At 39.8% G+C, this 17,110-nt stretch overlaps 1 long non-coding RNA gene across 1 annotated transcript; it reads left to right on the forward strand.

Moving 5' to 3' along the window:
- The first annotated feature begins 1,754 nt into the window (after nucleotides 1–1,754).
- LOC140223952 (uncharacterized) lies at nucleotides 1,755–17,100 on the forward strand. The gene is made up of 3 exons (XR_011899207.1): nucleotides 1,755–2,439; nucleotides 3,868–4,169; nucleotides 16,997–17,100. It is a non-coding gene; the product is annotated as an uncharacterized lncRNA (long non-coding RNA).
- The last annotated feature ends 10 nt before the right edge of the window (nucleotides 17,101–17,110 follow it).

The following is a 17,110-nucleotide window of genomic DNA, read 5'->3' on the forward strand; positions in this document are numbered from 1 at the left end:
GGGACTCTAGAATCTACCAGACTGATTTGGACCGCGTTAAGTAAGCAGACAGGAACCAAGCCACATCAGCTATTGCTAAATTAAATCGGGCAATTTATTTTTTAAATATGAAAACGGTTGTGCGAATTTTTGTGCAAATTTTAGTGAATTTTCTGAAAAGTTCGAGGCAAATTCCTTAAAATTGTCAAAGGAATTCGCACAAACGTTCTATTGTAAAAAATTAAATTGCCCAGTTAAATTTGACAATAGTTGGTGTGGCTTGGTTCCGTTCTTCTAAACGCGGACCTATGTAATATAGTTCTACCATTTGATAAATAGTCAAGTCTGCGGTTTGGCAAACTACGAAGCAAGTAATAAAAATACAGCCACTAATTTTTCTACCAATCTGATCATTTAATCGAACGCTTGGGCGCTTCATCGAACACTTGGGTGCTTTGCAGTGGCGTGGGGTGCTTTGCGATACATCGATTGATACGCCACTGAAACCTATGAAAAAAGATCGATTATTAGGGTGTTCTCAGCGAACACCTTAGTAATCGATTCTTTACCATAGCTTCAAATGGCGAGATATCGATAGATCGCAAAGCACGCCAATCCACTGGTTCTTTGTTATATTCCCGGGAATTGGATAAAACGTCTCAACACGAGTGAAGGAAACAGATGAACAAAGTTTGCAGACAGCGAATAGACAAACCGATAAAAATTGAAAAAAAGAAGAAAATTTCAAAGTTGGCTTACCATTTAAATGCCTAATACGTTATTGGTGCGTGATTTTGAATCGCAACGATTGAATGATTGGTTTGGATAAATTAAGCCCATTCTTAAAATGTGCGGGAAAAAATATTAGAATAATTATTTTGTTCAGGGTGAAAAAAATGGACAGCGTAATTTATTGTAGGATGCCTAACTCAAAAAACGGACGATCACCATCTACCAACAAAAAGGGCTCTGTTTCTTACGGTCGAGAGATTGCACAGAGAATCAGCTTATTTGCCAGTAATACTCAATGTTGCACATGCGGATTTTATCACACAATTTGGCAACAACATCCTGAAGACGCGGCGTTTTACTCTGAAGAGCGGTAAAACGCTTCCAACTGGGAAAAAGTGGATTATGTTCCTTCCAGACGCCCAGCAATGAGCCCTCATGAAAATCACTTTACAAAATAAGCTTTAGGTACCAATTTCCATTTGAACTTTAAGTATGAAAAAATGCATTATCTAGAATACCGGTGATCTGAACAATTGGACTAATTGTAAGTTAAACAGAAACTCAGAAAGGAGCATTTTGAATCTTATCAGTCGTAAATTTTTTCCCGTCAAAAATTAAAGTCGAAAAATAATATTTGAAGCGCAGTTTTTGCTATTCCCAGAAATACGTTCTTGAAGTTTCAAAGTTACATGGAGCCTTACGGAGGAAAGGAAGTTCAAACTGACTTTTTAGTGCTTGAAAAGTAGAATTTGGGAGCGAATTTTTCACACAATATGCATTGAGCCTAGTTTTACTTGAAATCATTAGTACCTCAATTTTTTCAAAAACTGCACTTGTGCGCCTTGTCCTCCAAGCCCCTCATTTGTGATCATAGCTAGGGAAAATCTGACAGTTGACTTCCGGAAGTAACGTTCACACTACGGATCGATAGAAGTACGGGGTCTCTAAAATATATTCGTTAAAAGGTGACTTGCAAGTCTCTTTTAAAAATAGCTTACAATTACGTTATACTTTTTCGGTGGGAGCTTTGAAGAGATGCCGCCGGAGCCAGGAGCCTGGGTCGAGGGCCCACCGAGCCACGGCACAGCACTCAAGCACTGTCGCGATAGCGAAAAGAGCATTAAGTGCATGCTGGGATGAACCTCGAGACGCATTGAACATGTGCTAATCATGGCTCATACAGACATGTACTTACTGCTCTCTTGACTATCACGGCAGAGCAGGAGAGGAGAAAGTCCTTTGGGCGCGGCGGTGGCGGTAGCGACACATGACCCACCCGGGGCCCGGGCACCGCGCTTGGGACCCGGGCCCATCGGGGCCCGCCCGCCGGTCCTCGGGGGGCCCCAGGTTCCTCCTTCCGTGAATCATCCATCACCACTAGTCCAGCCGTACACGCCGTTTGTTTTGGTCGTCTGCGCCGCGTCGCCGCGACCCTCGAACCGCGACCTGTGATAACGAGTCCTTAGCATAGTGATACACATTCCCGGACTAGGCCAGGGTGACCAAAAATCCCCCGCCCACCGCGCCCGTGCAGCTTGTGCATAGCTTGCAATTTTGCCGCTGTTGCCATGCCGCCGCCAGGAAACCGGTTTCCACGTTTCCGGGAGATTTTCCCACGCCGCGTGATGGCTAACCTTTCGCAGCCATGAATTTGTCACCTTAAGTTACCTAAATTAACCGTGCAGTTTTTTTTTTTTTTTAAAAAAAAGTCGGTCGGATTAACCATAGGTAAGCCAGTTAAATTTGGGCCTGATTTTAACGCAATGGGGCATTAGACAGGGTACGAGTTAAAATACTTTTTTGCATGATTCCTCCGCAAAATTTTCAGTAAAAGACTGTTCATACAGTGGAAATTTTGGTAAGCCACTTCGAGAGAGGATTAAGTATTGGTAAATAACATTAATAGGTAAATGAAAAATTTACCAACGACGTCAGTTATATGATTTTCGCCCAATTTGATTAAAATTAAGTATGTTATCCAGTATTCCACTTAGAAATTGAATTAGTGTTGCCCAAATTGATCTGTGCTCTGGGTAAAGTGCTCTGTTCTGTGAGAAGAAACACATAACTCGATGGTTTCTTTGATATTTTGCCTTATGACCCACATTCCGGCCATTGATAGGTCCATAATAAGTTTAAGACGGTGAAAAGCTTTTTTTCGCGGATTTTTACTTCTCGGGATTTCAATAAGTAATCACATTCCCAATCCTGAATTCGTCTCAAAATATCTGCCTCGTGTATTTCACGAGTTAGCTATGTCTCTTTTCCAAGTTGACGATAGATGTACTATAGTTTTTATCGGTCTTTAATTGATGTTTCTCGATATTATTTATTTCCATGGTACGCATTTTATTTTAATCATTACTGTGAGTTCACAATATACTGTTTTTTTGGGCGTACTGTATTTTTGAGCTGAAATTTAAATTGCAGTTAAGAACCAGGCTAACTAAACCTGAAAATCTCAAAAGTCAAAATCGATATTATTCTGTGAATTTTCAAGAAGGAAGCATGGATAAGTGCTCTTCTGATCCTAACTTTTTTTCACACTCTCGAGTCCTACTTGTACATTTTTGTCATAGCATTTAAATGCTGTAACGACAGAATATTTTTGAAGGACACAGTTAGTGTGAAGAGAGACAAATTATTACGTTCTTAATAATTAAGACCCTTGAAATAATCCACTTTTCTCAGTCTCTGCCCATCTCCTTAAAATCATCACAATTTTGGAAGGCGAGTTCCTCACCCAAACCCATGTAATTTCAATTTTCCTTTTTTTCACCAGTGTAACCTAAATATTTTTTTTTTGAAGACAGATCATGTCATATGGTAGGAGGCAAATTACAAAATTTATTAATGGAACCTTACGAGTACATTTCTTTTTCAGTTTTAGTCATAATTCGACAATTTTCAATAAATTGGTGCGGAGGACCCCCAATAAAAATTAAAAACCCCTTAATCCCAACCCTTCAAACCCCATCCAAACCCAACGTCCCAACCCCCGTCCCCCATCCCCTCCAACATTTTAACCCTCCAAATTAAAATTTTGCAATTTTTTTTTACTTCGTATGCTTGAATTTCCCAAGCATGCACTACAGCAAAATTGAACACGGTGTATCTGCGTCAAATTTTGAATTTTTCGTGGCTCTGTGTGTGTAGAGACGACGCAGTTTGGCTGAGTGTGAGTGCGGCGGGCGGGCGGCGGCGGCGGCGCGTGCCGCGTCCGGCGGAGTGATGCAACCATCTCAAGGTCACTATCCAAGTTCCGAGACCTTCTTCAGTGATGGACCTCGTTTTAGTGGAAATAAAAATATGCCGCCTGTGATGAGCCCACAGATTGCCTGCTAGTGCATGCACCTCTTCACCTCACTGCCTCCGAGTCGGAACCACTTGACAGCACCATGAATTTCCTTTTCACTTCTTTCCACTGTTTCCTCTTCGTAGCCGCGTCCGTACACCAGGTTAGTGCCCGCCTTTTTTTAACCCCCTTGAAAAATATGAAAAATTACACCCTCTGACACACTGAAGAAAAAAATGTGCCTGGCTCAAGCATGATGATTCTTGTATTTGCCGCAAATAATTATTTTTATCTTGCTTTAAGCTGAATTTTTCTTGATAGAATCAAAACAATGCTTGGGTTAAGCTAAAAAGTGATTTATATTAAGCAGCAAGATTCACAATATAAGAAAAAATACTTCTTGGCGGCAAATTTAAGATTTTTTTTTTTTCAGCGAGGGTAAGAAATTGAGCACTCCTAGGATATGTTAACCCATTCAAATTTCAAGTATAACACCGTTAGAAAGCACTTTTCAAAAACTCCTAAAAAATGTGTAAAAAAATTATTAGATTTACAACCATTTTTAAATATTTTCTGAAGTAAATCTTCAAGTAGTGCATTTTTCTTTAAGTATTGGTACGTTTTGCAAGACTCCATCATAATTCAAGTTTTCCGTACCTACTCGTAGATTCAAACCTACCCCTCCGGCATAAACCGAAATTTACCCGAGTCAAATCGGAAACTACATCAATTTCAGTGCACTTCACGCTATTAAAGTAATTTTCAGACCTCTACATTTTTTTGATGAACTTTAGAGATAACGCGCATTGAAGGAGGCGGCAGATTTTTATGCAACCCATCATTGCTTTTTCACTGGATGTGACTTTCCGCGTAACTAGGCACTTGCGTAGTTTCTTTTTATCGTCTCCCCATTTGTCATATTTTCTTTTCCTTTCTTAAAGATTTTTCCCATGAAAGCATGTGTCTATATCTTTTTCCCTCAATTATTTTTAATCTCATCTCCAAAAAGGTGTATGTAATAGCACATAGCACATAGTATTGTATATTTATCGTATATGTATAAGTTTTGCGTCATTTGCAATGGGATCGGGACGATAATTGATTTAGTGCATGGCTGAATAAAAACTTTTTAATCATGGTGTCGTGCGATAGTGTGTTTTAGTTAGTAAAAAACTCAAATTATTGAAGATATTCAATTCTATTAAAAATAATTCGGATCAAATAACGCATATTAACTTTATAACAAGCACATGTTAGATATAATTTACACGCGTGTACAGCAGAACTTAATAAAGAAAATAAAATATTTTTGATGACAAATTGTTCTTATTCAAATTGTAATAAGTTCGGATTGAAACCTGTTTATTAACTATTTTTGTTCATAATTAATAGATACAAAAAAAAAAAACAGGAATATCTAAAACCGCGGAATCTGTGAGTGCGTTGTGCGTGTTATCTTTTTTTAAAATAATCTGGCTGCCACTAAAATAGAAAAAGAATATTTGATTTTTTAGTCAACTGCTTGGCCCAAATGGTGTTTTTGGTTTTTTCTCAATTCTAAGTCCCAGCAGGACCTCTATCCTTGAGTGAAAAATTGAGGAAAACAGTCAAATCTGTGCCCAAGTTTAAGGTCATACTGACAAGCTTTCGTGAGTGTGTGGAACAATGATTACAGGTATTTGAGTCTTATTTTATCGCAAATTCTTACCTTAATCATTCAAAATCCTCGTGTCAGGTAGACAGATGGGTTCCTCGTGAAAATCCCTTCCCAAAATCGATTTTTTTCAAAATTAAACGAAGTCTCGCGCGAAAAGGTCCAAATCCATACACGATCAAAAATAGGATTAACAAATAATGTAAACTAATTTTAAAAATATAATCACTTAAAATTTATGTGATGTCTATTCAATATGCTAGTGATTTCATCGCCCGACAAAAGCCCCTAATACTTTGAAGAACTCATTAATTGCGGAAGGGTGGCGCAACATTCGAGTTTATATTTACTTTTTTCACCTTAGCATAAAATATTCACACCTCCCCTCCGCGAATGACCTGAGGGTCCTCTTCGCTGCCATGCGAGCACATGGGTGCTTTCCAAATGATGAATTTATGTTCCTTCTCAAGTTGATCCTTGGAAATAAAAAGTTTTGACGTTTATTTGGCACCAAAGGTTCCCAACCACACACCATCATCACTTTCTTTTCCCTTTGCAAAGCAACCATGCATCGAGGCTGCAAAGTGACCGTCATTTGACTTTCAAATTGTTGAATTCCGACCGGATGGCAAATGAGCTCTACCTACATACTGACGTGTTAAGAAAAAACACCGTATCATCATTCAAATGTCACCAAGTCTCTCCATATACACATTTATGTTTTAGGAATGTTATCTGTATCATCCCTCGACATTTTTGGGTACATGAGGGTACATCGGGAGTAAAATTACCCGAAATATTTGAATAAAAAATTCAAAAGTTTGCCAGAAAATTTTCGTTTTGTCAGAGATTTGACATCATCCATACGTTCAAACGCTCCCCCCCCCTGGGACCCCCCTCCCGTATGATCCCATAAATTGTGAGAAAATATTGAATATGCGGCTGGATAAAATTTTAGGAAGCAAATCGATCGCCAAAGTGCAAAACCACGTATCTCCATTACAGTGTTTCAAAATTTCTGCTACACTTTTATTTTTTCGAGGAGAAATAGGTCAACTAATCAACTATATACCTAGCTTGAAATTTTTCTGGATTATTCTGCTGACAAAATACAAGATTCAAGGAAATTTTCTAGACATTACATCAGCTAGTTTTTCCAAGAAATAGTGAAATATGAAAGGAAGTATGCAACGTTGCAAACGGAGATACGTGCGGTTGTCCAATTTGCGTATTGAGATCGAGAGCTTTTTTTGAGACTGGGGGTTCGTTCCAGAAGGATAAAAAAAAAAATAAAAAAAAAAAAAAAAAAAAAACAGTAGCAACATCGTTGGTCACGCAAAATTTTACCCAAGATGACACACTCATTGAACAAAAATAGCGCAGTTGTGTGCAATTCGGTGGTGAAGGCTAAGGTCATAACAGTCATTGGCCGAGCTGGTGCCCGGCGGGTTGTGCACACACCGCTTCGTCCACGGACTGTCTCTGTGTTACGTCACAGTCATAACAAACATTCGGAACATATCGGAACTTTACTATTGATCACAGTAGAGTAGATTCGTTTTATATTAGTTTTTGTTTTTTTGAGCTAGATAGTGCAATAGTTTCAGTTGAAGTACTTTCATGTACTACTGTGTTTACCTGATGTCTGCAAGTGAACCCATGTGCATAGGGAGAGTATGTTCGAAAGTTCGAAACCCCATTAGGTCTTCACAGAATCAACTTCGAATTAGTTTGGGCTATTCGATCTGGGTTAAGTTTTTCGGCCTCTTTTCTCTCCTTTTGTCACTCTATCTCTCTCGAATCGGCGGTTCCCGGCGGAATCAGGAAATTTGATAATGCATGACATCCACACGAAATGTGCAATCATGGATAGATTTTAGACTTTACCTGTGTGCTCAACGTCTTCGAGCCCGTCAATTTGTAGTTCTTCTCACGAAAAGAATTAACTAAATTTCAATGTTGCCAAATTTCCCTTCGCAAATTGCATTTTAACCCGACGAATCTGGGACATTTCTAACTGAAAATTTCTCCGCTTTTTTCTTTGATCTCGTTTAAAAATAAGAACTTTTTTTTTCAACAATTGCTCAGGTACAATGTTGGAAAAAAATCGGATTGCATGAGTCAATTTTGCAACCTTAGAATAGAGTTACGTTCCTTCGTCTCACGGAAAAAAAATATCACAATCATAACTATACTCATAGCTGATTTTGGCGCCACATATTCAGAGTAGTTGTACAATTCAGAGGTACAGTTAAGTCGGCTAAAAGTGTGGTTGGATTAACTATACCGTTGGCGGGTGCCTTTACGCTTCTAGCTGGTGCAACTACTCTTATGGTTGGCGCCAAAATCAGCTGGAATTATACTTGAGATTGTGATCCTTTTTTTCAGTGATGGAAAACGACGAGTTGCCTCTCGTTGTCTTTTACGGCTTCCAGTAGTGTGGTGGTTCTGGTGCTGGCTTTATGATCTGTCTCGGGTTTGGTTCCCGGCAAGGCGACCCGAATTTGATGGTCTTGAACAACGGTTGCCAGGGGCTTACAATTGGATCGCATTTTGCAATGTGGAACTATAAATTCTGGCTCTTCTGGAAAAAACACCTATGTGCATAGGGAAACTAATGGCACATACGTTGTTTTTAATACGGACTAGAATTTATAGTTCCAAATTGCAAAATGTAGTCCAATTAGTTTGAGACTTGACAAATTTTAACGTGTGTAATGTGAAGCACACAGTACACTGAGCGTTAAAAAGTGGAATTTTGACGTTTCTGACGTACTCTTCTTGAGTTTTGTCTTATCTTATTCTTCAATCAATTTCCGCTCAGACAGTATAAGGCCAATTTGGGGACATACTGCTCTCTTGGGTAGACCGGTGCGGGTCGTTACTGAGGACGCGCCGGCGGCAGCTGCTGCCGCGCCTCGACATGACAGCATCGCGGCGCCGCGTCGCACAGTGGATCGCGTCAATTAGAGAGGTTATGAACATGGATTTGTTTAACTAAAACTGCATATTCTGATGTTTAATTTGTCATATTTTAAATTTTAAGGGATGCTCTACGAAGAAAATTTCACAATGAAACCAATGGAGCCACTTTTAGACCTTCAAAGTCTTGTATAAACGGAGTTATGAGCGTTTAAAGTTTCCAAATTTTGTCCGACTTCTCCGATTGACTGGATCCAGTGTGCGGCGGCGCTTACATTATGTTCTGCGGACACAACGGATGGCAGTGCGACGCTCGCCTTCCGTTTCCACCGATTTCACTTTCGTTTGCGAAACATCGTGACATCACCATTTTAATGCAGATCCCCAGCATTGGTCCTCGGTCCCATCCCGCCACTCTTTGGCCCTCACCCATTCTCTTACCGCTTCCGTCACCTATTCAAATTCCTCGGGTTAAAATAGGGGTCCGGGAGTTTGGACGCTGCAGGAAAAGGGACATTTCCGGTACAAAACGTCGTTTTCCGGTCAAAAAAACCTTTAACTAAATTTGCAAGTTGCAAAATTTTCACTGCACTGAAAAAAAAATCTCGGTGTATTTACTAAGAAAAGGGTAAAATTACCAAGAATTCAGGGTTCTATTTGATCCCAGTTTTTTCTTCGTAAAATTACCATTTATGGAATTCGTAATTTTACCAAGAAATCTCAGTAAAATTATTGAGCTTTCTCGGTAATTTTACTGGACCTTGGTAAAAACGCCAATATTTTATATCGACTGTGGTAGAATTACCAAGATAAAATGGCAAAGTTACCGAGGATTGACTACCAATAAAAATGGTATTCTTACCTGAAAAAACAGTAAAAATACCGGTTTTTAGGTAAGTTTACCAGTCTGTCTCGGTAAAATTACCAATAATTGGTAAAAAAAGTGAGATGGTAAAGGTACCAACGGACCGTGGTAAAAACGCCGAGAATTTTTTTTCAGTGTGGTAAATTGTACAAAAAAGCTGTTGGGCATCTCTAACTGAATTCCGACTTTGCCTCTGGTCATGTGGAATAAACCTTGTTCTAAAAGTTTCATCGCAAGATCCATTTCTGACCAACTAGGCCATTTTAAGCTCCATCCGAACAAATGAATAGTTGACCGATATGATTCATGCAGATGTTTTAAAATGACTGGAAGAGTTCTGTTTATCCATGCTTGACGAGAAAATCAATTACTTACAACGATCTTTGTGATTTATTTAAAGTTGTTAATGACTGTGGTCCCCTCTTCTGTATAAAAAAGACCTATCAATCAAATTGAGGGACAAAGTATACGTCGATTGGCTTTCTCTCACGTTTCCTATCGGTAAAAGGCAATTTAGGCAGAGGAGTCAATGGAGTTGGTTCCGAACCAACTTCATATGGTGATACTTTTTTGAACTTTATTAACCTACAAACAAGCAAACTCCCTTATTTCTAAAAAAAAAGAACTTGACTCCTGTCGATTTAACTAAATCTATTTCATTACTTAAGAATCCATTTTTTGAGAGATTAGTGCAATGGTACTTAAAATCGGGCGCTGCGTTAAGAGTAATTAAGAGCAAGTGCGTTAATAAACCCCACTCGAGTAGGTCAATGTCACCACTGCAATATTTGTGCTCGGAAGTCACTCAAAATCATGGATTATAGACAAACAAAGATTACGACTCGAGGAGTTGCGGAATCCATTCCACGTAACCGGCCTAAGACGCTTAAAATTCGCTTAGCACGCATGCTGTACAGAATCTATCGATGAATTGTCACATGACGTGGGCGGAAAGTAATTACATTGCAAGATTAAACTTTGTTGATCAAAGTCATTCTACGAGACTACGAAAGGGCAATGAACGCGGAAACCGTCCATGAAAAAAGGACCCCGTCCATACAAAAACTTAGAATGGAATGATAAATATCAAAGTAAAGAGGAGTGCTTTACAAATTTTTGGGATAAATCAATGCCAACAATGTTTTAAAAAACCTACCCAACCCCTACGTTTCCAATTTTACCTTGTTAGGGATAAACGTCGTGTGAACATTCGAGAGTTGCCAAATTTCTCCCAATATAACATGTCTTTTCAAGGAAAGTTATGCGTTTTTTGCTTCTCATTTTCAGATATTTTAGATTAAATTGCAAACAAAAGTCTTAAAAATTTGAAAAAAAGATGCAAAATTTTTCGAGTGAAATTATGTCTCATTGAAGGAAATATGGCAACGTCTGAAGGCTCATACGGCGTTCTTCCTTAGCAGAATTTCATTGCAGAATTGCAAAAACGGCAGAATTGAGTAGTCATTTTTCCACTTGTGGGGAGGGGAAGGGTCAAGGAGAGCGCTCAAGTTCGGAGATTATCGCTCTTATTTACCCGATGACTGATGTGCAACGTGTTGATCATAAAATTCGCCTAGTAATACATGATGAATGTCGGGGGGGGGGGGGGGGCACTTTGCTGAGAAAGCTTTTTTTAAAATTTATTAAGTTATAGGTTGGCTTGAAAAAAATTGCACAATAAATTGGCTTAGAGCCTTGACTCCAAACATGCCTTTTTCACTATCGAGAAGATAGCTGTGCAGGATTTCTAAAACATATTATCTGCGGTGGAGCCCTCGCAAGAAACAGTAATAGCGAGCGGTAAAACGTCGGAGCCGGTGATGTGTGATGATTGGTGAGATGTCGGTTTGATGCGGAAAGAATGAGCCGAGTTAATTAACAGGGAATCGCGGGACGGAGTTACCTCGTTGTTACACAAACCCAATAAGAAATAAGAAATTAATTGCCTCATTTCGCACCCATTGTCTTCCCGATGACTGTCGCGACATCTTCAGCCCCGATTAAATTGCAAAATTTTCTCTCTTATCTTCAACCCGAGATGCCAGCACGGTAAAAAACGAATACTTTCTCTCAGTAGTTGATTTGATACACGGGTGATATTTGGCAACGTTGCGCAGCACGCATTCATTTGTCTGTCTTCTTCGTCGGATTGAGGATTGCTTGTGTTTTGGTGGTTGGGTAAGCTCTGAATATGAGCACCGAGGGGGAGGAGAGGAACGGTTCGAGAGATGAGGTTAAGGTGGAGAACGGGTAATGAAGGAAAGCACTGTCTATGGTGATTGAGTAAGTTGAGAAACCGCCATGTTACGATGAAACAGCACAAGCGAAACCAGAGTCATTGCCGACGGTGGTGTTATTTTTAGCAGAGAGAAGCCACATTTGTTGGTTTCCATACAAATTCACTCAAAAAAGTATAGTGGCATTTACTATGAGTCTACTTGGTTTTTTACACAGTGATCCTATTTAGTAAAAATAAACAAAATTACAGTAGTATTCACCAGAACTCTGTTGGTTTTTACGATAAAATGGTAAATACTAGCATCCCTGGTAAAAATTTGCAGTAGAATCTGTGTTCCAAAATACCATAGACCTAAAGCCGGCTGTAAGATTTCCAATAGCTTCTGTAGCCGGCAACACAATTTCTTATAGCCTTTTATAGCCGATGGCGACTAAGCAACAGCCAGACGATAAAGTTTATGCTAAACGTTACTAAATATGGATACTATGACTTACTTAGTTTTTGGACCACCGCTCTCTTTTTGTGCCGTAGTATCTTGATTTATTTTGCGAGGAATGTTCCGTACTTTTGAAGGATGACTGCCATTCTTAATACGTTGGAGCGCCTTCAATTTCTTATGATACTGTGCAATACCTCTGGTGTGAAATAGTTGCTTCAGACGCCGTGGCACGCTGCGGTGCGGCAGGCGGGCAACCAGCGCGAAACACGCATTGGCGCCTTCAAACCTAACAGGGATACTTCACGCGTTGCGCAATGCTTGAAGTATCCCTGTTAGGTTTGTAGGCGTCAGTGCGTCGCCGCTCCGCTTTGTGTTAGGCTCTAATATTTAATCTTGCGGAGTCAGCGTTTTTCAACTCATGATTTTGAAATGTTTGCACACTCTGTATGGATAATTCTCATTTTAATTGATGAAAAAAAATATGTTTTAAAGGAAAATATAATGTGTGTTTTGTAAATATTAAGGTAGTTCCGTATCAAACTTAATGATTTCCAAAGCACGCGAATTTCTACACAATTTCTTATAGTCTTTTATCGCCAATGGCAATTAAGTGTAAAGCCCGGCGATAGGAACTATAGCCCGACTGTGTACTTTTTTATAGCTTCGTATAGCCCGGCTATCTATGATTTGCTTAGCTTTCTACAGCCAGCTATATGATTTTCAATAGCCTTCTTTAGTCGGCTATAAGAACTCCTATGGTATTTTGAAACGCAGCTCCTATCGCCAATTTTTACCAGGGATAGAGTCTGGTGTTTATTACCATACTCGTATCACTGTGTCAGAATATGGTAAAATCTACCATATTTCTTTTCAGTGAAGGCACGTAACTGCGGCTCAGCTGAGTTTCCACTCTCAAATTGTATTCTTACCAGGAAACTGTCGAACATTTCCGATTGAAAATTTCACTGATTTTCCGCTGGTTACGCGCTGAATTCAGCCTAATTTTCGGCAGAAATTTTCCAATCATATTTTTATAAAAAATTGACTCGCTAAATCAATTTTAAGAGTGGTTGCTTTTCATTTTGTGCGTAAAAGTATATATTGTTTTAATGAACTTGTTATAGGCAAACTGGCATTCTGGCCAGTTCGGGTTTCGGGCCCCTCTAATTTCCCGGATCTACCCAACCGGAAAATTTTCGAAAATTAGATAATCCCGGAACTCAATTTTTTGTTGCTTTAGAGTATCACCTTACCGGCTCGTATCTTTTTGGGGCTCGAATTAAGGGGAAGTCATCTCGTTTCCATCCGAGGATGATCTCCTCATTCTTTCCCAGGCTCCATTTAAATCTGTGAATATTTAAATTGCTAGGTCTCGGAGGCTCCACCGTTGCTTTTCAGACCTTTAAGACCCCATTAATACCACTGAATGTTTTCATTTTCAGTCCTCAGAGACTTAAATTTCAAATTAGCGAGCCTTACATCATCTGTAGGAGTCTCGAAATCTGAATTCTCGGAATGACTAAAATATAAAGTTAAAGATACCTTTTGACCCTGGGGCACTGATATGGAGGTAGCATTGGTCATATGAGCTATCAATCGGTTTTTTTCTCAGGAGATCCTCATGATTCGCACACTGAAGTCGCCTTGAATTGATTCATTATTATAAAAGAACGCGATAAAAAAAAAAAAAAAAAAAAAAAAAAAAAAAATATCTCAAAAGAAGAACCACTGATTCTTTAGGTTTGACGTTTCTATTACGGTGCACAGTGGATCGAGTTAATCAGAGTGGTCGGACATGGAATTTCAACTAAGATTGCAATTTTAGATGTTTATCTCATCAAATTTTAAATCTTAACGGGTGTGCTTAGATGAAAATTTTGGGAGGAAACCAATGGAACCACTTTAAAAACTTCAAGTTTTGTACGAACGGAGTTATAAGCTTTTAAAGTTTCCAAATTTTGACCAACCTCTCCCACTGACTCGATTTACTGTGCGGTGTCTCAAAATTTACGAAAAATTAAATTTTTTCACCACAGACCGGATGCTCTGTGTTATTTTTTGGAAAAATTACGGGATCCCGACCCTAAGATAACTATATTACCTCTCTAGATCGAGGTTTCGCCGTGACATGAGGATTTCATTTTAATTCGCCATCTTTGAAGGACGGTGGGAGGCGGGAGGGAAGTTACGAGAATTGACATGGCCAGAGGTTGGTGCAAAGGGTTTCCTCCCTGTGTCTTGGATTTCCTGGTAAACTTAATTACTCTCAGGTTGAAGCATCCTGTAACGTAGTAAACGTTGTAAGCAATGCTCGCGAGTTGCCAATTCTGTTGACCACGACTGTAAATGGACGTATTTCTGTCAAACGGAACTATGTGCATTATGGCGTGAGCCCTGTTATGCACATATTCTTATGGGTCTCAGGGCTCATGTCTTAATGCACATAGTTCCGTTTGACAGAAATACGTCAAAGTAACCCTTTGAATTCGTCAACACTTACACATAAACTAGTCTCCCCCTCCCACTCACAACCGCTGTGTGGCCTGAAATCCGTTTACATAGGCAGAGAATCACCTTTTGGCAATGATAAACACGCGGCATAATTAGACGTATTTATATCAAGCAGCAACTAAGTAAGTACATCGATGGTGAAACTGCAGAAGAGCGTGTTTCGATTCTGAGGTTAAGAGATTATAATTTTGCATTTTGAAATGCATTTTTCGCGTATTTCGAGTTAAATGATTGTAAAAATGCGTATCTCGTTCCGGCGCCTTCATTTGATTCGGCGTGCCTTACGCACAACGCGTGCTCCTCAGCGTTTCCCGCCATCAGCATTACATCAGATGTTCAGCTGTTCTGTGTTTTTATTTATTTTCTCCCTTCCGCAATTCTCGCATTGGATTTTGAATACATCACACATTGATCTCCTATTAATTAATGGCTGTTAAAATTCAGGTAGTCCAGAATGCATTAAATCACTTGAATGCTGGTGACACGCCATTAGACGAGAGACTTGGGAGTTAGCTACTGGTACTGGCTATGATGTTGCATACGCTCGTAATTGAAGGCGGCTTATCGCTCGAGGGCCCTCCAGTATCGTTTCTTTATATTCTGTTCTTCATTCCTAAAAGGGGCCTGCGATCTTGCTCTCTCTTTCGGGATGAAATTCATGAAAAGCACGCAAAATGACGTGTTTTGGGGGCAATTTCCCAGTCAATGGTGAGAGGGGAGCTCCCCGACCCTCTAAACTCTCACTGACTCTGACACTGTCCGTAACAATCTTAAAATCCAACTTTTCAACCCTACCCGACGACAAATCGTCACCTTCCGGCCAAAGTATCACAAGCGCCATGCGACGTTTCAAAGTTCTCGCTGCGATTTTATTTTTGTGCAGGGAAATCGTTGGTTGAATCTGTTTGAAAATTTGATCGAATTTTATCGGCAGCACAAAGAAAATTCTGTGAAATTTTCGGACAGCTTCGTTGAACATTTTCTCAGTAAAAATTAAAATGGCGGCGGAAATTTTTAAACGTCGCATAGCCCTCGTGATAATTTGGCCAGAAGGTGACAAAATTTTGCCGCCATGAATGAAGGTCCCTTTTTTTCATGAACGGTCACAATTATTTGTAAACAATAGGGGTTCCCCGAATGAGAGACGTGTTAACTGATTTAATTGTGTACACCGTTGGTTCGACCATATCTTTGTTTCTTTTTCCGTGAGTACACACAAAACAACGGTGCAGAAATTCAAAGTGGACCCGAAGTGGCAACGGGGGGTGGAGTAATGCTCTTCCGTCTGAATTCACGGACTAACAACCCCGCGCCTAACATTCGGAGCTTGGCACGGAAGCTCTTGGGGTGAAGTGCCCAAGCCATGCTCCGGCCCGGGGCGAAATGCAAAGCAGTCGCTAACAACCTTACAACTTGCAGTCCCTTTCAGAACGGCACGTGCATTCACCGGGCCCCACGTATACATCATGTTTACATGCGGCCGCAAGATGGCCTCGAAAACGCCGGGTCAGCTAACACCTAGAGTTCCTGAGTCCCCAGAGTTAAACAGAGTGCCTGTTTAGAGAATAGCTATCTTATGCCTTTCAGTGGAAAGTACATAGATATACATATTCAAAGTACATATTCAAGTGTATAGATGGATATTTCATGTCTGTACCGCTCTCTGAGTGGTTTATCAGTTTATCATTTTTAATGGGGCTCTTTAGGACAAATGGAAACAAACGCGATGAAGAAAAAAGGGACGTATACTCTTTCGATCATGGCTCTTCAACGGTGTGGTTTCAGAGATTTTTTGTAGAACACGGTCAGTATGGAAGGAGTCAAATTATACAATTCTGAAAATAACTCTGAGTGAATAAATTTATTTCCAGTTATGGTTCATTCTTGAAAATGGGTCTGTTGCACACTAGAGATACAGCAAACTGTGTGCATTTTTAAGGGAAGATTCGCTCGAAAATCACGTTTTTACGTCAAAAAAGTCTGAAATCTTCAAATTTTTTTTGTGTTTTTTTTAAAATTGATCTTGCTTTTATCTCAATTAGGTCATAATGTGCCTTGGTGTTCATTCGGCCCTATATTTTCATTATTTAGACAAAAGAACGTAACTTAATATTTATGTCATAAAATTTACTCTCGGTTTCCGTGTTTTACTCGAAAACTGTTCAGGTTTTTTTTTTTTTTTAATAAAAAATCAATTTGCCAAATTGCAAGCAAATTCAGCTTAACAATGGTCTAAAATTTTGCAATATGTAAAGAAATTTGGCAGCCTCGGAATCGAGTTACGTTCTTTGGTCCAGAACATGACAATATGCTTGACTTCTCTTCGTCAAGTTAACGGAAATATGTGTTTTCTGTTTCAGGGTGAAGGCCGATTGAGTCGTAGTGGAGCGGCCCACATCGAGGAGGACGGAGGGTGGTCATCGTTGGCACGGACGGCGGGTGAGGCGGAGGGGGGTGTCAAGGGGGTGGGGGCG

The sequence above is a fragment of the Bemisia tabaci genome, chromosome 2, assembly GCF_918797505.1.
Source record: "Bemisia tabaci chromosome 2, PGI_BMITA_v3".
Lineage (NCBI taxonomy): Eukaryota > Metazoa > Arthropoda > Insecta > Hemiptera > Aleyrodidae > Bemisia > Bemisia tabaci.